The sequence below is a fragment of the Dermacentor albipictus genome, chromosome 4, assembly GCF_038994185.2.
Source record: "Dermacentor albipictus isolate Rhodes 1998 colony chromosome 4, USDA_Dalb.pri_finalv2, whole genome shotgun sequence".
NCBI lineage: Eukaryota > Metazoa > Arthropoda > Arachnida > Ixodida > Ixodidae > Dermacentor > Dermacentor albipictus.
The window spans coordinates 60243684-60265692 of NC_091824.1; the positions used below are offsets into that span (position 1 = coordinate 60243684).

The 22009-nt window shown below is 46.8% G+C and overlaps 1 protein-coding gene and 1 long non-coding RNA gene across 2 annotated transcripts in view; one reads left to right on the forward strand and one right to left on the reverse strand.

Annotated features, from left to right (window-relative positions):
* LOC139059115 (uncharacterized) overlaps positions 1–22009 on the reverse strand; it is a 201021-nt gene that overhangs the window by 145299 nt on the left and 33713 nt on the right. The window lies entirely within an intron of this gene.
* The window catches only part of pb (homeobox proposcipedia), a 263759-nt gene that overhangs the window by 115368 nt on the left and 126382 nt on the right, over positions 1–22009 (forward strand). The gene's annotated exons all lie outside the window — the stretch shown is intronic.

Below are 22009 nucleotides of genomic sequence, written 5' to 3' on the forward strand. Positions count from 1 at the left end.
CAACAAGCACAAGGTTAGCGTTATTAGGAAATATATCATCGAATTAAACGCTTGCTGTCGCAGTAGGTAAATTTGAGAAAACCGCATCATGGACTGATACTTGTAAAGGTTCTAATGGCTTCTACACAACAATTCCCTGGGGACGAAGCAGTGGAGGCAATTGATTCGCAAAGAATGCTCTCGACTCTCGAATGGACACATATGAGGAGCGTCGCTGGGGAGAAGCATAGATATTCAGTACTGTTTGGACTGTCAGTACCCGAGGTCGAGTTTGAAGAGAAGGCAGGTGAGTTACATGATAAAGAATATCATTCGTGACAAATTTTGGAAGGCCAAGACATAGACTTAAGAGGAAGCTTTAGCTCGGGTGCTCCTATCTAAGTAAATGTAAAAGAAGAATTCCCTTTTCTCAGCAACCACTCCACCAAATTTGGCGAGGTGTATTGCATTTAAAAAAGAAACTTAAAATCTAATGACTATTGGTTTCAAATTTGTTATTTATGTCCGTAATTTATTTACTAAAAATTGGCAAAAATAAAAAATTTTCAGAAAACGAAACTATCAAGTTTACAACTCTAACTCAGCAATGAAAAATTGATATCCCAATTATTTGAATTGAGTCTAATAGTACATCTACGGCGGACAAAATTTATATGTTACACATGAATCTCAAAAAATTTAGTAATATGAAAATACAGCTTTTGCAGAACCCTTGTACAGAACGCAACAAATTCACTTAAGATATAAACTGACATATTGAATTTGTCTATTTTGAACGATCTAATACGTGGCGTTCACATAAACGCGATATCTCTTCTTGGTGCAGAGCTGTTAATCTGGAAACTTGGTGCTTCTCTCTTTCAAAGTTGCGAATTATTGAAAATCTTTTTAACAACATTCAGGCCCTGAACCGATAATAATAATAATAATATTTGGGGTTTTACGTGCCAAAACCACTTTCTGATTATGAGGCACGCCGTAGTGGAGGACTCCGGAAATTTTGACCACCTGGGGTTCTTTAACGTGCACCTAAATCTAAGTACACGGGTGTTTTCGCATTTCGCCCCCATCGAAATGCGGCCGCCATGGCCTGGATTCGATCCCGCGACCTCGTGCTCAGCAGCCCAACACCATAGCCACTGAGCAACCACGGCGGGTAGGCCCTGAACCGAAATTCCGCTTGCGACAGTCCCTAGAATTCAGCTTTGTCTCTCAAATGTAACAAATTTCACTAACATCGGTCAATGGATTATCCCATAAAAATGTTTTTGCGTTTTACATGTATTTGTATAGGTCGCGTCAGTGTTGGGTCCGAGCTAAAGCTTCTTCTTAATGACTCGCCTCCTAAAAGAACAAAAAGGCCGAATTTATAAGCAAGAACTCCAGAAAATACCGCGTAACCAAACTCTAATGTAGGGGGGGGGGGGGTGCAGGGATACATACAATTAATCACCAGCGGAGTCCCCCATGCGCATTCCAAAACGAGGGCTGCTGACTCTTCGCAGTAAGCCAACAGCACGTGCCCCTTTAGATACGATGTATTCTATGTGTGTCCGCCAATTAAGCTTTAAAGTCAAAGTAGCCTACATCGTTATCTGAAATTCTACGCCAGTATCTCGTCGTACTGCTGCGCTGTGGCGCGTTTCTCCAGGCCCAAGTCTGTGGTGTCATATGAATCAACACGTTTTTAATGCTGAATGAAAGTTTCACTTCCTCGCCAAAGTCTACCATGGTAGCTGAGGCCCGCGTTCGCCACTGAAATCTGCAACGCGTCTCTGCTATTGCGATATTTTGCCTTTTTACCGATTTCCGCTGTGCGTGGAAATCTGCATAATTTGTTTTATACTGCGCTACCGCGATTTCTCTGTGTTGCGTTCTTGTTTTCTCAATGATACGTAGAAAATGTGCCAACTCGGTTTTCAAGCGACTGCTGCTGCAATGTCCTTCCAGTTAGGATTAACAGGGTGCTGTGGTTTCAACGGATGGAGAGCATCTCGATGAAGGTAGCAAAAGTGACAAAAAGAAGCACAATATCAAAAGTAGCATTGCGCTATCAATCGAGTACGTGAATGCTTCACACTTTGGCTGAAATTGTTGTCATTTCTTTTTCATCTTTCACTTCCTTAGAATATCTTGCATCAGGGCTTAAGAACAGTAACTTGTTCGTGCCTGCAGCTACAAATCTGATAATAAAAAAAGATGGGCAGATGGATGTCGCCTTTCCAGGAAACGACTAGCGTTGTATAAAAATCTCGTGATATTGTTATGTAACTAAAGCTGTATAAACAGGGCGAAAAATGGAAGTCAGCAAACCATACACGCACAAAAACTGAATAGCTTTTCGGTCATTAACGCTAGCTAAATGGCTGACTGAAGTTTACAGTGAAGCTGTCTATGGCTAGGATTCCGGTGTTTCTTCGTCGCGTAACATCGACAGAAAATGGCTCATGCCTCCAAATTCAATGACAGCGGCTACAAGCTCTCCACAAAGTGTCCGCGGCGACGGCAGCTTGCAACGTGGAGAGTTACGTCCCTAGCCTTTCATACATAACATAACTAGCCTATGAATTGATTATGTTGTTGTTGCAGCACCACTATAGGCGGCGGCGCGCTTGCAAAATTACAATTACTACCATCACTAAACATTCTAAAATACCATTACTACCGCTAATCTCAAGCAATAAAGCATTGCATGCTGCCCTCAAGAATTGTAGTGGTGGTTTTCAACAGCTTCGCTGGACATACAGTTCCGCAGGGCCCGGGATGGCGAGTCAATTTCTTTCGTTCTTGCTACCTTTCTTTTGCTCAGTGCCGGTTTGTTATTTCATTTTTAGTTATATAATTGTACATGCCAAAAGCAGTTGCGGGCGCCGCGTAAAGGCGCCCGCATCACCTAAACATCAGGTAAGCAGAATTTTGCTAAACGGAACCTCAAGGGGCAGGAGTAATAGCTTCCGGTTAACACCAGCTCACGATAACACGAGTTCTGCTTACTGAGAAGGAGGTGCAGGCACCACATATGTCTTACATACCCTTTACACTGTTGCATACACTAGGCACGAAGAAATGAACGAGCCGTCAACGAGGGTGAACGGCTGCTGGATGCTTCACTAGTTCTGGTTCTGAGGAGGCACGCTGATGTATCATATTAAAAACACAGCTTTTACTGCTTGAGTCGATGGCCGAATAACATGCATTCGTGCGGATGAAGTACAAGCTATCAAACGGTGCGCTGTAAGCCATCCGAAATTTCGGTGGTGCTTATTTTTATTCGTCTATGAGGTCAGTGACAGTCCCGCGAAGCTGAGCACGTCGCTACATGCTGTGGAATAAAATCTGTCAAATTTCTGCCTGACTGAGTGCTTGCCATCGATATTTAAGGATGTCTCCCTGGTTAGAAGACAAATGTCGCAAGAAAGTGCTTTGCACCTCCTCGCTCCGTTTTAGCGGGAATTCCGTTTAAGCGATTTCCATTTGTCAACACTCTCTTATAAAAAATAATAAAATATAGAAAGACGAATCACAGTTAAACGAAATGAATGTACATATCCTAAGCGAAAATCTGATGGCCTGTTACGCCTATCCCATGATGCCCTTTTTATTACTTTATTTTTTCCCCTCACTCGACCAACGCAGAATCTGACATGGATTTCTGCGAGCCCATACGTTTCCTCTTGCACAACCCAAGACGGCCGGCTCCACGCATAGCGATGGCCAACCATGCATAGCGACCTCCAGCAAGCCGCGACTCAGCCACCGACGATATGTCACCGCTTCGAGCCACATCGCACGTGGACGCGTTGTTGTAATGCGCGCGATGCCCGCAATCGATCGGCCCTCGCTATAGGACAGACAGCGAGTGAGTGATCCCTGTGCATCTCCGCTGTCCGTTCCCTGTTTCCCTCGGTCTCGCACCGTGGCCACACACGTAAGCACAAATGCAGGCAAAAACAAACAAACAAACAAACAAACAAAGCGTGTCGCCAACGTCCTGGCTAGCGCGACGAGCCGCGGCTGCCCCTTGATGCGCCCGGCCATCGGCTGCCCGCCGGCTGCGCTAGCATGCGCAACACGCCAGACGTGCGCATTCCCAGCGCCGTCGACGCTGACCGCGCGTCTCCGCCTCCTCGCCGCGTCGCCAGGGAGCTGCAGCCGGAGTCCGCGGGCGCCGCTCTGCACGAGGCACCGATCGCCCATCGGCTGACGGGCAAAACTAAATCACCTGCCTGACTGGGCGCTCCGAGATCGATGCATGCCAACCTCCTTGCAGTCATCATCCGCTCCTCATGACGAAAACATAAGATGGCGGACCCCCCTTCTCCGCTCGCCCTCCCCTTTCGGCACCCTGCCTTCCACGGCTCCGTCGGCTTGCTGCGATCCCCCCGTTGGGACCGGCGTCTGAGCGGGCGACAAGCTCGGTCTTCGGTACACAGGACGAAAGGGGGAAGAAAACGGGAGGAAGGGAGAAAACAGGGCCCACTTTCTGGTGTTGTGCGCGCGCGTGTGTGTCCGCTTCGGCGTCGCCGGCGTAATATATACCCACGTTCCTGTCTGCTCGGACGGCTGCTGGCGCGCGCAGGCGTCACGTCGGTAATGACAGTGTGCGGTTCCTCCACTCACGCGCGCCAGCGGGATGGGGAAGTGGGGGGTGCCACGACAGGCTGTTGCTTTATATAACGACGCGTCTCTTGCGTCAGGCGCGTCGGCACCATCGCGCAGGCGAGCTGGAGCGACGACGAACTGCCATCGAGGTGTACATGATCGTCGCCGTGACACGTATATACACATATCGTATACTCTTCTTACAAATGCGAAAGCGTCTATATTTGTTCGCAGTAAGCGTAGGTGATGGTCGGGTACCACGTCGATCTTTTTTTTTTCTTCTTGTTATCCTCCACTGAAGGAACCGCAATCTAGAGGCACGGACATGCATGTGATGATGGGCATCAGAAAACGTTTCACCGTACCTGCTTGCTTTCTTTCTTTTTTTGCTCATAGTATATGATCAGCAGAACGCAGCGACGGGCTAGCTGATACGTTCATTCATAACAAACATTAACGCAAATAGGACGGCGACGTAAGCACCTTAGCCCCTCTTCCTGCATCGTCCTTGTGTCGACCTGTCTGTTTGCGCAAAGGTTTATTAATAGTATATGAACCATCCTAGTATCAGAACTTATAGCGTCCTCGGAGCCAGCAATATTGATTATACACAGCAGAGATTGTACACGTACGATTGTATGAGCGCTGATATGGCAACGTACACCGAGAGAAATAATTTACGAACAGCATCGAATGACAGCGATAACGCTGCGCGTGTGGGACAATTTTTACATAGAAACAAAAGCGCATACAGCTTTCCCAGAAAAGTGCTCGTTACGGCTGCGTTAACGTGAGGGTGAAAGCACGGTGCCATGATCGCTAATAAAATCCTCTACGCCTTATGCCCGCTGTTCCATGCCCTAACTGAAAAAAAAGAGAAGACGAAAAAAAAATACAGCGAGCTATGGAAAAGTAAAGAAGAATGCTGCTTTCAACTCATGCGCTGCGAAGTTTAAAATCTCACTTATGTAAGCCCCTCCTTTAGCAGAGCGAGTATCTCTCTCTCGGGGTCGTTGGCACGTATAGAATGAGAGCTTATACATTGTGATTAAAGTGAAACTTCGGTAGTGCATACGCAAGACGCGAAGTAGGGTTTAAGAACAATAGGCGAAAGTTTAGCACAAAGAAAAAGCGTAACTTTGGCAATTACGCTCGAACGCCATTAACAAGACAGGTTGGGTGGCAATGCAAGCGCTGCGAAGATCAAAAAGTCAAGGAAAAAGAAATGAGGGAGGAGTGGAACAGGAAGGATTTGTTCCTCTCGAGCGATAGGTCGAAGTGCTCAAAGGTGCCCGCTACAGCAGTGGTTGGCGCGAGCGATTAACACAACAAGCAGCAAAAGCAGAAGGGAAACTGCGCCGTCTTAGACTTGGGAGAAAAAGAGAAAATTAAATTATCCGCAGCAAAAACTTCGGGGGACAATTTCGAGAATATAAAGCACCTTTTAGACTATAGCCAGCCTAAAGACAATGACTGCTTTTAGTTGTCGGCCTAGTTCAGATAGAACGATGTAAGAATGAGAAAAAAAAAAAGGCAGCGAGAGAAAAGCCGGACAACGTTGCTTTATAGAAAGGCAGCGACGAGGGCCTACGGGTCATGGGTGAGCCCGGCGCCTTCATTTCACCGCTGAGTGCTTTCTCCAGCTACTGGCAGTTTTTAATGCCTACGCCTCTTTCGTCATCGAGCTCTAAAATTTAAGGGACTATTAAAGGGGCACCCATCTTAGGCAGCGAGGGTCCCGCGTAGCAAAGGCGCGGCAGTAGACAAAAAAGAACAAGCTTACGGAGAGTGCAGAGATTGTTCCCCGAGAGTGATTTTACACGGTTTACCCGTCCTGACAACGAAAGATCAAGCTTTCCCGGTGCTTTCGGGTTTGGTCCGCGCCGCTGACACAGAAGCAAGTGTCTGCCCTTAGCCACCACTACTGCTGCTGCAGGGGCGAGTGAGGCCCGTTACACGAGCAGGAACAAAAATTGAAAAAGTGGCGGAGAAAAAAAAAATAAAGTAAAGAGGAACTAAAGTGTACTCGCTAGGTTTCTGAGAAGAAGCACTGCCTAAGTGAAACAAAAGAAAATGCGAATGAATGCTTAGAGCCGTGAAAACGCGCACACAGCCGACTGCGCTAAGCGTAATGTGATCCACTGGCAGAAAGCCCCCTCTCGTCCGCCCGCTTCTTTCTCCCTATCATCGCTTGTCAGTTTGTTTCCTTTTACGTTTGCTGCCACTTGCTTCCTGTTTCTTCTATACTCGCTGTCCGGCTGGTGTCTCTGTGTGCGCGCGCGTCGCCGAGTTAGTGCCTCACCGACATGCGCTCTTTCTTTTCCTGTTACCGCTGCATTTGTTTCCTTTGCACTGGTTGAAAGGACAGTCGCTCTTACGCCGTTTCTGCTTAGCCTTCGATCGCATACAGGGGCTGCACTTTCTTAACCTCGGACGCTTTTTGTCACGGAGCTTCTCGCACACGCCTCGCCATTCCTCACCGCCGCCTAATATCGACCTCGTCCACCCTTACATAATGCCGTACACACGAAACACAAGGAGCACTTTCGCCGGACAAGAGAGGCCGCACTGAATTTCGCCGGCGAGCTCTCTTTTCTACGAACGCGAAAGAGGTCCCTCTTCCGTCGCGCACGCTGTCTCCCGCGCTTCCCATTTGCCCTTGGCTTTTAGGAGCCAGGCCTCTTCTCTACATACAGGGAACAACAAGCGCCTGCGGGAAACAACAGCGGTGGAAGAAAAAATAAAGTACATGAGATGGCCAAGCTTGAGAAGAATGCTTGTCGTTCGAATGATTTACCGCCGTTGTGGCCGAACAACTGTCAAAGGTGAAGTCGCGGACGTGCTCTGGCCATTTCTTTAACCTCCTCCTTTCGGACTCTCTTTTTCCGGTTGGCTTTTTTTCTTTTTTTCTATCCGAATCGCCACTTTCCGGCGTGAGCTCTTTCTCTTGTCTCTGGACTGTCGTGGGACCCCTGCATGTTGGGTGCCGTGCGCAAGTGATTCGTTGGAGTGACTGCCCTTGCGACTCGTGTCGCATCGTTCATGGTCATGGACTTCTCACTCGTCTTTATATAGTATAGTGCTCTATAGAAGTGTTCACAGCACCCAAGCCACCCTCTACAGGAGCGATTCTCCACCGCAGTGAGAGTATATATAGTTGCGGGAGGGGGGTTTGGCTACAGGATTCGGCCGTTCGGCCCCATCAGATCGCCGCTCTGTTTTCGCCTCGGCAAACTGCGGCTCCGCGAACATTTGTCTTCGAAAGGGAGGCGGGGGATGAACACACACCGAAGGAACAAGGGTGTTTGCTCCGCTGCCGCTCCTAGGCTTTTCGGACGCACTTGCAAGAAGCGAAGCTGACAGGTCATGGGACACGCCCTGAAGGCATACGTCAAGTCCGTCTGCCAAAATGGAAACGGCGATTACCATGACGCGAACAGACCATGTATTGTTTGTTGCTTGGCGTCGCATTTACCGAGTGCTATGCTTTCCCCCTCGGAATGGCTGACCGCCCTACATTCGACACATGCGGCCACGACGCAAATGCTTTGTATCTGCCCGCGCTATAGTTTGGACATCTAATTGATGTGCGCAGTCCTTGATAGACTGGATAATCGTCCAGTCTCAGACGACGAAGTGCTAGGCCAGTATTATCGAAGGAACTGCGCGTGGGACTGCTACATCTGCGTTGCTGAAGTTCCTAAGGTCCACCGGCATCCATAACAAACTTTGAGAACCCTGCCTGCTGCCGTTGCTCTATACAGTGTAGATTGAGCACGTAGTTTAATTTCCTTTGAGCTATTCTCTTTTTCTAACTCATTACCATTTTCTTTCACAAGTGCTGTGTAGCCAACCAGAACTACCTCTGGTTAACGCCCCTGCATTTCTATACATTCTTTACATGCGCTTCTGAAAAGCGTGGATAAGGCGCTCGGACGGATGATCCTGAAGTGAGCTTTTTGGCACGAAGAACAGGACCAGTCTTTCCCTAAATGCGAGCAAAGACTACCAGCTGGCGTTTGTGTGACAGTGTGCGACGGCAACGAGGACAACAACAATACGAACACAAATATACGCACACACACATACACATACTACGCCCGCGCTGCTCACGCTCGCAAGCGCACGCACACCTACAGGGAGAAGGCCAACGCGCAACAGAAATGAAAGAAAGAAACTATGCAATTCATCGACCCCTTAACTAAGTCTCTTTTAACGAGATTTTAACGCGACAGCGCTAAGGGCCCCGTGTCGCAGATAATCAGGTGTCGGACCTTATTTCGGGCAACAGATTTTCGAGCAAACCATACCCAGGTCCTCCCTGTGGGGCAAGGAAGCTACTAAACTAATTGAATTTATCAAGCTAAAATGTATAGAAAAATCATACAGTGCGACTTACAGACAACCTGCAGACATGATAGCATCGGATTGTAATTTGACTATACGAGAAAACACAGTTCTGTTACGCGAAAACACAAAGAAACCCGTTTTCCAGCGTTTCTACCTATCCATAGACCGGCCACGGCGTCCGCCATTTGCACGCGCCGGCGCGGGAGTATCTCAGGGGCTACGGAGCGGCGCGCCGCGTTCCTTGCGATCCTCGAGTTGGCACTCGCCGCATCGCGGCCAACGCAAGAAGCCACGTTTCTACCAGAAAGCCCGCCTTCGTACATAGTGTCGCCAGCTGCATACAGTGCCAACGTCGGAAACGCCCAACCACTGCCCCATCTGGTCTCCTTCAACCTGTGCCGCCTCCCAGCTCACCCTTTCGGCAAGTTGGAATTGATCTGTTAGGACCTTTTCCAAAGTCATCTAAGGGGAACCGCTGGATAATTGTCTGCGCCGACTATTTCACGCGCTATTGCGAGACGGCGGCTATACCATCAGCCACCGCCACCGCAGTATCGCTCTTCTTACTTCACGCTATTGTTCTGCGACATGGACCGCCTGGTGTTATTATAAGCGACCGGGGACGTCAATTCACGGCAGATATAGTGGAAGAGCTTGTGCGTTTGTGTAACTCGCACCTCAGGCACTCGACGCCATATCATCCGCAAACGAACGGCCTCACTGAGCGCACTAATCGAACTATCACAAATATGCTTTCCATGTATGTTGCGTCCGATCACAAGAATTGGGATGAAGTTCTACCGTTTATTACTTACGCATACAACACAGCCAAGCACGAGACAACCGGCTACAGCCCCTTCTTCCTTCTATATGCTCGGCCACCCCGGTATACGCTCGACACTGTCCTCCCTTTTTACCACCACGACAATCCTACGGTCGCCGATACGCTGTGCCTCGCTGAAGAGGCTCGGAGACTTGCGCGTCTTCGGACTTTGGCATCACAAGAAAACTCCAAAGCCCGCTACGACGCACGACATCGGCCAGTTACATATAACCCTGGTGATCTCGTTTGGCTTTGGACACCCACAAGGAAGCGCGGTTTGTGTGAAAAGCTGCTGGCAAACTACGACGGACCGTATGTTGTCATCGACAAAGTCAGCGAAGTGAACTATACTCTGGCGCGCCTCACGAACACTGGTAGACGTTCTGCTAGGACACAAGTCGCGCATGTCGCACGGTTGAAATCATGCACGCCACGGCAAGCTAGTTGACTCGCCCAGGGGGCTTTGTCTGCGAGGGGAGGTATGTTACGTCCAAGCGCGTCAAAGGGACGCGGGGATCAAGAAGAGAGGGGAAGAGGAGAACGAAGACTGTGCAGCGGCCATTCCTGTTCTTCGTAGCCTGCCGTTCCTGTTCTCGCACGCCTAAATAAACCCCTTTTCCCAGTGCTTGTAACAATAGCATCAGCGGGCAGGCTTCCCGTTAAATATCGCGGTTATATACGCTCCAGTTGCCGGGAAGCGTGAGAAGCAGTCAGGAATCTTTGAATGCTATCGCGTTCCACTCTTAAACGCGAAGCTTAAGCATCCTCCATATCTTTATTTTTTGGTGAGCAGGCTTGATGCACATGACGTAGCGATTTCCTTGGCTCGGTTCTATTCTTTCCTTATCATTGACAGCTGATAAACGGCCAATCAGGGTGATAATATAAAGTGCAACTCGGACCCCTGATGAATGCGGTGAGGAAAATAGTTGCAATATAATTGTTAGTTGTCGTGGCTCGGAACTCCGAATTGTTGTATAACTCAAGTAACACCTGTTGCATTTTCGTATTTTGGAATCCAAGTAATGTTCCGTACCTCGTGCCAATAACTGGTTCTTCGGTCATCTTGACCGCCTTCATATACACAATTACCTGCTCGCTACAATCCATATTAAGATATTAATCAGCGAACCACGATCTTCAAAGAATACATTGCCCATTCTCGCAAACTTCCTGTTTCCAAGTGTCGCGAAATATAAGCTGTCGAAAACAAGAAAGGCTATCTGCACGCCGATCTATTTTCACGAACTGTACCTAAACCATTTGCTACAACACCTGGTGTAACCATATAATGTACCATTAAACCAGTACATAGAGCAGCCACACACAGTGTATAAATACGCAGATCAACCGGTGTCCCTATTACTCGGAAAACAGGCACTTCTTAATGCTTGTAGGAACCCCATAAAGTTCTTATAAATGAAACACGGAGGATAGCAACTGTACCTTTCACCAGCATCGCGGTGTTTTGTTAAACAAAACGAAAGCCAAACTCAAGAGATGTAAACCACGCAATGAGCCGCTAGTTGCGAAGGAAGCACGCCCGAGCACAGCGGCATATATTTATAGTATCTTCCTTGCAAGTTGCTCCACGAGCTTATATATTTCCAGAAGGCACTCGGGACTAATCAATTATCTTCCGGAAAAAGAAAAAAAAATTGCGTCATGAGCACAGCCCCCCGGTAACTGGAAGCAGGCGAGGACGGACTGTTTGCGGAGGATAATAAAAAAAGAAAATCAAATTTAAAACGCGACTTAGCTCGGGCTTCGCCCTTGCTCAGGTAAATTACCCGTGTCCATAATTTTTCTACCGGCTTATGGGAAGATGTATGGCCAAGCGTAAATAACAACACCAGTCGGAAACAAATGTGCGTAACGTTTTAGTGCCTTTGTTTCAAACTGCGCTGCAAAAGTATGAAACACTTGCCTGGCGGAGCGCGCAAAGCGTGGTCGGAACAAGTGCCGTCTAAAAATGGAAAATTTATGCGTTCTAAATTGCCCGGCGTTCATATTCTTTATTTGCCTTTGCTCTTCGCCTGCAGTGGCATGCTATGAGTATGCGGGAAATGAAAAAGAAAAGAAATGAGGAAAACTGTGCAACTAAGGTTCATAAAAAAAAAAGCGGGGGAGGGGGAAGAGTCTTTTTCACTCTTTGGTACGATAGCTCAAAAAAATAGGAGACAAGTAGGAGACCAATGCAAAGTGATTTTAGTACGCTGGCAGTTCAAACAGGTAGTTTCTTTTTCTTTTTAAATAAATAGTGTACCTAAGTATACCAATGAGCACTTACAATGTGACACACTGCAACGCGTTGTCCTGAACCATATGTCCTTACTGATTTACCTCGATGTGTGCGCTTTTGCTTCAATTATTAGCCGCCTTACATGGGTGCGATGGCGCCACAAAGCTGGCACAAATCAGCGACATTTCCTTTTACGCATTCGTAGTACGATCAATTGCTTAATAATCTCACTTTTTTCGCACGGAGTATGTATCTCCCGTGTGCGTGGGTGTGTGTGGGTGGGTGTTTATTTAAAGAATACAAGCACGTAGGAATAAAGAACAGGACTTTACTGACGTTTCGGCCGGGGTCCAGTCCTCATGATTTTATATATAATATATATATAGTCATATCTTAAGAAGCCAACAAACACTGACACCAAGGACGACATAGGGTAAATTACTTGTGCTTAATAAATGAAATAAAGGCACCATAAATTAATCGAAATGAAAGTGGATGAAAAAACTTGCTACAGGTGGGGAACGATCCTACGTCTTCGCATCCCGAAGGTTGTAGTTACGAAGGCACATATATATATCGGCGTGTGTGTGTGTGCGCGCGTTGTTACTTTAAGGTTATTTTTAATGTTATCGTCGACGTCATAATGATCGCGTTAGATATGCCACAGATAACAACTGTGCCCAGGTGGTTTGTTCGGCGATGATGTTTCTCTTGCATGCCACAATGCCATAAACAAATTAAGCTTGCCATATGATTTCATCACATGATTAGCATATGATGCCATAGACTATATCTTCTTTTTTTTCATTACTACATTTAGCGTTAACAAGTATAGCCAACAGGGCGCAGTCCGGGTTAACTCACCGACATTTCCTTTTATCTCCTTATATTGAGCGCCTGACAACACTGTATGCACATGATACTTACTTGTGCATCGACAGAACATTTACAAAAATCAGAATAATTATCCTTATCAACATCGTCAACGCCAGATAATCATAATCATCACCACAAGCCTTTCTCTGTGGCTTATGTTCCCGTGGTCTCGTAATCTAAACAATAACAAGCGGCGTTCATTGGATGAAAAAGGCCTGTCCCAGTGATCTCTGTAGTTCGCACTACCTTACGTCAGCTGAACGCCATGCTATATGCTTGCGAATTTGCTAATCCGCCATAGCTCCATCTGCTCCTCTGCCACCTTACATGGGCGACACGCAAAACGCCTAAGTGCGCTTCTCCACACGTTTAGTCCCACCCAACCAAGATGGCGGTCTGCGTGCAAGAATCGCGAATAAGGCGTCAATGAGCAGTGCCACCACTCCTGCCGCTAACGGCTCAGCGCAATGGAAGCTTTCAGAACGCGTCTCTCAGCCTCAACAGCGCTATTAGTGGGAGTTCAGCCATCTTGGTTCTTCCGCTTTATGGTGACCCCATGAAGCAAGATTTCATGCTCGGGAGCGCAAACATTACGCAGCGTTCACAAGTTGTAACTCCTTCTTCCCAACTGAGTGGTTCCGAAAGAAAACATAACGGAAGAAAGAGAGAGAAAGAGAGAGAAAGAGAGAGAGAGAGAATCACTTTATTGTACTAGAAGAAAACTCGCGGCAGAGCCCCTCTCACGATGAGTATCGACGGTAATGATTTATCATTGAATATATATAGCGACACAGCACACTGCAGCAGTCTAAACGAGGTATATACTCTAAATATCGTTACACCTTTATGAGCGTATTAAGGGTGTTTGGTCGTCCCATGGCTAGCACGCTCAAGTTTAAGTGGTAAGATCAAATTATCGGTGGGAACCAATTATGGTATCTTGTTCGTTAACTTTTTTGTTGCAATAGATGATGACAGCTGTGACAGGCGACATAAATAGCGGTTTAAATAAATTTTCCTGCCCTATATTTCATTCCTATAGCGCCTACATTAGAGCCGACATTCCTCGGTGCTGCTAAGGCACGCTATCTTGAATTGCCTCCGTTCTTGATCTGACTAGATTTCAGATTTAGTCTCAATATCTAATTTTTGCTTTGGGAAACTACAATGTAATTCTCTAACAATTAAAATATTTACGTTCTCTTCGTGAACTCTATGAGCACACATCTCCGTACAATAAGGCGTCAAACTGTTTGGAACTACACATGGTGCTGAAATGTTTGTTACTTATGGCTATGCGAATTGGTGGTCGAACGCGGAGGTTGAAACTGATTTATCAAGAACACGCACAGAAAAAGAAAGACAGACTCAACTCCGGTTAACACCGCCGTAAAGCGAAGCATTCTTGATGTGAGTGGCTCATGAATCATGTGAGTGTGCATATGAAGTGTGGTTAGGTATAAGTATTAGTATTATCGAGCAGTGTGCTATACGAAGAAATCATTTCAGTTGCAGTGAATTATAGACAGGCTAGATATTACACACACATCACTACATGCAGTACATCGTATATATGCAGGGTGTTTTTTTTTTTAGCTGCACCAAATTTTTTAAAGATTGCCTATGACAAAGAGCACTATTCTGACCCCTGATCTAAATTACTCGATGAGGCGACTATTACTTCTACGAGAAATCAAGATGTTCACTTTATTAGTTATTGTAATTGTGATAATTAACATTTTTATTAGATGGTTTAGGCCACATATTTCAATTTACGAATCATAGCCGCTGAGTTCGCAAGGCGTATCCAGTTGGAACGAACTTCCTGGACAGCACCAGTTCCGATATATTAATTTTCGAAGTGTCCGAGGAAATGCATTGACTTTTCAGTTACTTTTAGAAGAAAGCGCTGCTTTATGCACTGAACCACAGAATTAGCTGGAACGCCAACGCATGTCGACGGACACTTTGACAAATTTGCATCTCGGAACTGATGCTGTCCAGAGAATTCGAGCACCATAGCTGAACAGGAGCACTCGTATGCTTATAATATAGTGTGGGCGCGCACAACATTCACACCATCAGCGGAAGGAATAACGCTGTCCTGGCTCTTCCCGTGAGCCTACGGAGCGGACCGTTTAAGGTGCGTCCACTTCACGTCGTCGTTCTTATTCCTCCGATTGAGGCCCTCGCAGGCGCCATCGATAGCGGCAAAGCACAGCGGCGGTGACGACGAAGGACAATACGCCTTTTGTTTCTTTGACGCCCTCATTCTGAGGTACAGCCAACCTTGAAGGGTGGCTGGAGTAGCAATCAGTCGAACGATCGCACTTAAAAATCGCCTGTGTCCTTCGGATTAAGTTAACGCAAAACAGTGGTAAATGAAGCTATATTAGAGAGAGAGAAATTTTTCCGGCATCGGGACTGAAGTAGGATAGCGAGTAGTCGGGTCGTTAAACTTTGCCCACGAGGAACGAACCGAGAGGATAAGATTAATTAAGACAACCACTGCCGTCTTTCGGAGTCAATGATGCTGTCAGCCAAATTTAAACCCCTACGGAAACCGTAGTACTTGGTCTAGTTGAACTCGCTCGCAAATGCATGGCAGCTGCCGATTTGTTGTTGTTTACCACTTGGTATTCTACCTGCACCGAGCCAAAAGCCGTCGTTCTTAAGAACTCCACGCGGAAACCTTGGAACGAGAAACACGTAAACAACGCCGTCCCGAAACCGACCCTGGCGCGTTTCACGTCCTCGCCGACCAACGCGGCAGCATGTCCGAAAGCGGCGAGCCATACTATACGGCGGCGGTGGCGGCGAAGAGACCATAATATGGGCGAGCGAAATCACGACCGAGCGGGCACATTTTCGTTCCGCACGCCGCCGTTTCTGCTGCTGCTGCGTGCGGAAAGGAAAAGTGTGCCACGGTCCTGGCATGTTCTGCGACCGCCCAGCGCCGGCTGGAGCCCGCGTGGATGAGCGGCGCGCCTTCTCCTCTTGGTGAGCGATGATACGGAGCTTTGGCAGCGTTCCACCCGGTGCCGTGTCGCTAAAACTGACGGCAGTCGACTCCCCTTGCCCTCACCCGTCTCCTCTGGTTCTTCCTTCCTCCTCAATTCGAGCTGACGCTGCCGTCGTTTCGGTTGGCGTAATCGACCTTGGCAAGACAAGTGAAGAGGGTGGGGGGGGGGGGGGTTAGTCCGCAAGAAGCTCGCGTCGCTGCTCGGCGCAGTGCCATCCCCGCCACCACAGCAAAGGGTGATGCGTGATACGTTACCACGATACGTGACATGTTAGACGCGACACGCTGACTATACCGCGTAGACGTGCAAGAACGAAATGCCCACAGGTTACTGCGACTGTGTAAAAAACATGGCAGTGCCCAGATTAGAACGGGATTACCCGATTCAATCCTAATTCGCCCATCACATAGTTGCTCTCCGTAGCAAGGGCAACGAATAAATGGTAAAATTAGCCATCACTTGGTCCCATCTGATAATAATAATAATATTTGGGGTTTTACGTGCCAAAACCACTTTCTGATTATGAGGCACGCCGTAGTGGAGGACTCCGGAAATTTTGACCACCCTGGGGTTCTTTAACGTGCACCTAAATCTAAGCACACGGGTGTTTTCGCATTTCGCCCCCATCGAAATGCGGCCGCCGTGGCCGGGATTCGATCCCGCGACCTCGTGCTCAGCAGCCGAACACCATAGCCACTGAGCAACCACGGCGGGTGGTCCCATCTGAGGCTGAGGACAAAGTATTAGCGATGTTTTCTCGCTGTTATTAATAATATCAGCCGTTTCTTTTGACCCTGCTGGGCTAGAGAAATCGCACCGATCCAGGAAAGTCTTATGATTTCCACCTATACCAAATGGCGCCACAGCATTAGCGTTTGTGATGCGTTGGCGATGCGAAACGCTATAAAATCACAATTAGTCACTGCAACATTACTTTGATTCTTCACTCTAGCACAGTACACGGTAACGCTATACTAAAACGTTGATCTCTCCGCAAGTATACCGCGGTTCCACGGAGCGCCGGCGCATCAGCAGAACATGTAACGCGTATCGATCATGCATCGCACAAAGCTAAAGCTCTCCAAGACGACGATTAGGAGCGTTAAGTCCACCGAAAACATGACCTCAATCTTCTATAATCGAGCGAATGTGGTCAGCCAAAGAGGAAAGGCGACCCAGGAACGACTCGCCTTTGTGCGGGCCAATACTACGAAAAACTGCGTAAACCGTAGAAATCACATTAGTCGCACGTTGCGGCCAATGAACTTTGTAGCACTAACTGGAGCAACCAGTATACTTGGAACAGCTACTTAACCAGTGACCTCGCAGAACTAGATACGCAAGTAGATTATAAGATCCCTCAGTCCATTCGACGAGCGGACAGCATCAGCTGCAGAAACGGTACGCGTAGAAATGTACTCATGCAACCAGCCTTAACATTGGGCTGCTCGATCTTCAGGAGGCCATCCTGGAGTGGGCTGAGAGGATAAAGGAGGCCTACTTCAAGTAGTCCCTCCCACCACCCTCTATTCCATTGCCATCTTTTCTTTAAAGAGGGATAAAGTTTTTCATCATCATCATCATTGGGCTGCTTTGAGGCTAACAGCTTTAGTTTGCTGGTATTCGCCCGTTTCCTTGGTCGGCGACCGGACTTTCTCTACTGATGCCGATTCGCCGATGTAATGGGCACGTACTCCGCATAACCGAGTTGCCGACCGCGTTCTTCGCCGTACGCCATCAAACTCTTTGAGGTGCCCGTTCTGTTGCGCGAGAGCTTTGTGGCGTCTGAAGGTTTGGATATTGTACGTGGTCGGCGATGGCGTTGTGTCGCGCTTCTCCGCAGCCTGCACTCTTAGAATAAAATGTCGTGGAAGTCACAAGCTTTAAAGTAGTAAATGTTTATTACAATATATACTATCTATCTAGTAAATTCAAGAAGTAAAAGTAGTGGTAACTTTACTAACTAAAAAAGGCAGTAACTGTTACCAGTGGGACTCACAAAATGGTGGTGCTTATTGCTGACTAAAATGGGCCGATTTCGGAGGTGGTGGAACGTAAAGTGAGATGGTGTAATCAAAAGTGAGCCGACCCTGGATACTCTATATAACCCGCGGCCGCGCGATTCGCGCGAGTTGTTAGGGAGAGGGAGGGAAATGGAGGGGAAAGAGAGTGAGAAAGGAGTAACATAACAACACCCACATTGGTATCGCATTCCACGCAATGATTATATATATATATATATATATATATATATATATATATATATATATATATATATATATATATATATGCGTGTGTGTGTGTTTGTACGTGACACATGCATAAATGCCTGTACATTTATTTACGGTAAGATTTAGTGAAACTCGTGGCGCGAATGACACACTGGAAATTCGACAGCACAGAGAACGTGAAGCGATGCAAGCGCACTGGGCCTCAACCGAGCCCGTAGCGAAAGGATGGATGGATGGATGTATGGAAGTTAGGTAAGAGCGTTTCCTTTGAAACGGGGTGATAGCAGTTGCCACTATTCTCAGCTTTTTATTTTTGTTTAACTGATCTTTTAGATGCGAAACGCGCAGTGACCTCTAGCGGGTGTAGAGTGAAACAGGTGGCCTCTGCTAAATGTGCAGCAAAAATATGGAGGATACTTAAGCTTCGCCCTTAACAGTGGAAGTCGATAGCATTCAAAGGTCCCTGACTGCTTCTCACGCTTCCTGGAAACTGCAGCTTATGCAACCGTAATGCTTACCGGGAAACGCCGTCGGCGAACGCTATGCACGAATGCGAGCTTTCTGGTAAAAACATGGCATCTTGCGTGGACCGATCCCAGAGGTAGTGTACAGCAGCGCCCAAAAAATTACATCGTTTTCAGGTTTATGTTATTGTTTCGCACTCTTAATATTTCGGTCTGCGAATATTTAACACAAAAGGGATGCGCTGTCGGTTGTCTGTTTCACAACATTTGTTTGTGGGCTGTCATTCTCAAAGTTCAGAGTAATCACTTTGTCAAGAATGTAAGACATGGTGTGAGCAATTTTAACCACATAATGGCGTGACAATATTACCCGCATATGCCGCACGTCATATAGCAAGGCATGGCGTATACATATACTTAAATATATACGGAAATTTTCGCTCACGGGACGCCGATGCCAGACGCTGACAGTGGATTCTCTGCGACACATGTTTTAACGCTATACGCTTATGTACAAGTCTTTCAGCACCTGTTTCTGTGGGCTTCATATGGATTTTTCACATCTGATACTTCTGGCATTTGATTGAAAAACCGTGGGAAGAAGCTTTGGCTTTCGTGTTGCGAAAGTCTCGACTATAGTCTGACAACAGTCAATGAAATCTGAGTAGACTATGGAAATGTCCACTGAAGAAAAACAGTTGACTCTTCTTTTATTTTCGTACATCTGTGTTTGTTGTGAGTCACAATGAGGAAAGACGTGGGTACAGCGTGCGTAGTCTACAAATTCGATCATATCTACGTATATACGTGCATACGACTTGACACAACAAGGAAATAATGCGTGAAACGATCCCGCTCCGCAGCTGCGCGAGCCGGAGTAACGTCACAGGCTTAACAGTTATGGCACTTCAACAACACCAAAACAATGTGACGGAAGCAGATTCAAAGAGCCACTGAAGGGGCGTACAAAAGTAAATCGTGGAATCATGGAATGAGCTGATGCCTCCACTGCTCACGCGTATACTCCTGTGTTTCAATAACGAATAAAAATAATGTGGTTCTTTGAGAATCCACATATAGAGTGAAAATACAAGTCATTTCTTGAAAAACAAGCGAAGTAATAAAGCGAATAGTTTTGTTGCAAGAAAGTGATGGTCCACCGGAGTTTGTAAAAGGTCCCTCACTCTCCTCTGCTATGGGCTCAGATGTCTTTTCAATGTGATTTTATATCTATTGAAAGGGAGCCATAACAGCTGTTTGGTCTTGTCGGTATTTACACAAGGATGTCTGCCGCTCAGAGCACCAAAGGGCCAGATCATGTCATAAGCCTTCTTTCTTTGCTTTGGTATACGTCTTTTAATCGGTATATACTCCGGATGAAATGTCCAAGAGGCAGTGAGAAGTGCAAATACCTCGCGTGTATCTTAGGCCTCGGTATATTTATATTCTTCTATTGCAACACCAGTTAAAAGTTTAGAATTCGGCTTGCTGAGTTTGTCCATCTGTACATACTTTCCGTTACATCGTCTAGTCGTCACAACTGTTACGATGTCGCCCTGCGGTTACCTCCTCATCCTCATCTACACCCGCAACATCCGTCCATCCGTCCGTCCGTCCGTCCATCCATCCATCCATCCATCATACTTTGGTATGTAAAGTATGTCCGTCCATCCATCCATCCATCCATCCGTCCGTCCATCCGTCCGTCCATCCGTCCGTCCATCCGTCCGTCCATCCATCCATCCATCCATCCATCCATCCATCCATCCATCCATCCATCCATCCATCCATCCGTCCGTCCGTCCGTCCGTCCGTCCGTCCGTCCGTCCGTCCATCCATCCATCCATCCATCCATCCATCCATCCATCCATCCATCCATCCATCCATCCATCCATCCATCCATCCATCCATCCATCCATCCATCCATCCATCCGACTTGCAGGCTGGCTACATGTAGCCGTGGTTCGGAGCACAAAGAAGGAAGTAAGGAAAGAATTAACACCAAGCGTAATCCCAGCCACTTGGAAGATGATAAAGGAAATAAATTTCAAGAGTTAGGCTCAAAATGTTGCCACTAAAGCTAAACCCGCACGCCCACAACACACTTGTGCGACCGGCAACTTCGTATATGAAAGATAAGTGGTTCGAATGAACTCTAACATTGGAATCATGCAAGGGTGGAAATATAGATGCTGAGACGGTCATGCTTGGTAAAAAGGAAAGCCTGAAGCCAATGTGTTCAAGGAATGGTCAAAGTGATGGACATATTGCAGTACATGTTTCCGAGAGAAGGCGGAGATCGTTTGGCCGCGTAATAAGAAGGGAGGATAATGGCTCCTGCAAACAGGTAATGTCGACCAACCAGTGCCAGGAGGAAACGAGGTCAGTTCTTGTACTATATGTAGGAAGACATTGTAAATGAAGACCACCACATATAGGAGCTCAAGTGTACAAGGCTGAATGAGTGCCCTCACTAATTACAGCACGCTCAAAAAAGGAAAAGGATGAAGGCGAGGTAAAGCTGTCAGAGTGATGTTTTTTATTATCATCAGCTTACTGAGGTCCACTGCTGGTCGAAGGCCTTTTCCCAGCGATCGCGACACAGTAAAAGCTTTTGCACCCTTAAATGCGTTGAACGAGTAAATGTGCTAACCACAAACAAAAGAATTCTTAAGGGTGGGAAAATTTTTCTTTTATGTACACTAAAAAGATAGACACATTTAAGGGTGCTTTTGTTTGTTCAATGGCTTGCACCCTTACCCTTACGGGGAAAAATTCTTAAGAGTATAGTTACACCTGTATGGGGCCAACGAAATGCGTCGAATGTCAGCAAATTCATCTCATATTTAATGTAGTCCATGTCATTTTCATCTGTTTCTTTCTTTTTCTTTCCTCAGCACCTATTCTGCTATTCTAACAAACCCTGACTGCTTTAGTTTCCTTTCCAGCTAGCAATAGTGCATAATAATTATGAGGGACTGGGCACGAATAGCACACAAATTGAAAAGAGACATTTAGCCTTGCCTAAAAAGTAAAGAAAACATTTGTGAAAAAGAAATCATAGGGAATGGAAATAACACCGTACTAAGAATAGGGCAATCACTAACCGCCTTGATACGATTTGCTTCATTTGCTTTGTGCGATCGAATAGACAAAGTTCCCGTGGTTATCATTATTTACACATCACACGACCTACTCAACTGTGCTTCCTTGAATAAGGTTAAGAATAAGGTATCTTTTGCTTTATAAGTGCCTTTTGTACCTTTAGTGAGGATGAAACCGGCCGTCTCCATGTCGTGACTGCTACTCACCGAAGGACATTTTTTTAGTTTAATTGTTCTTCAAGGACTTTAATAGGAGAATTCCAAAAAGGTTGCCTGTCTAGTATAACCTCCAGG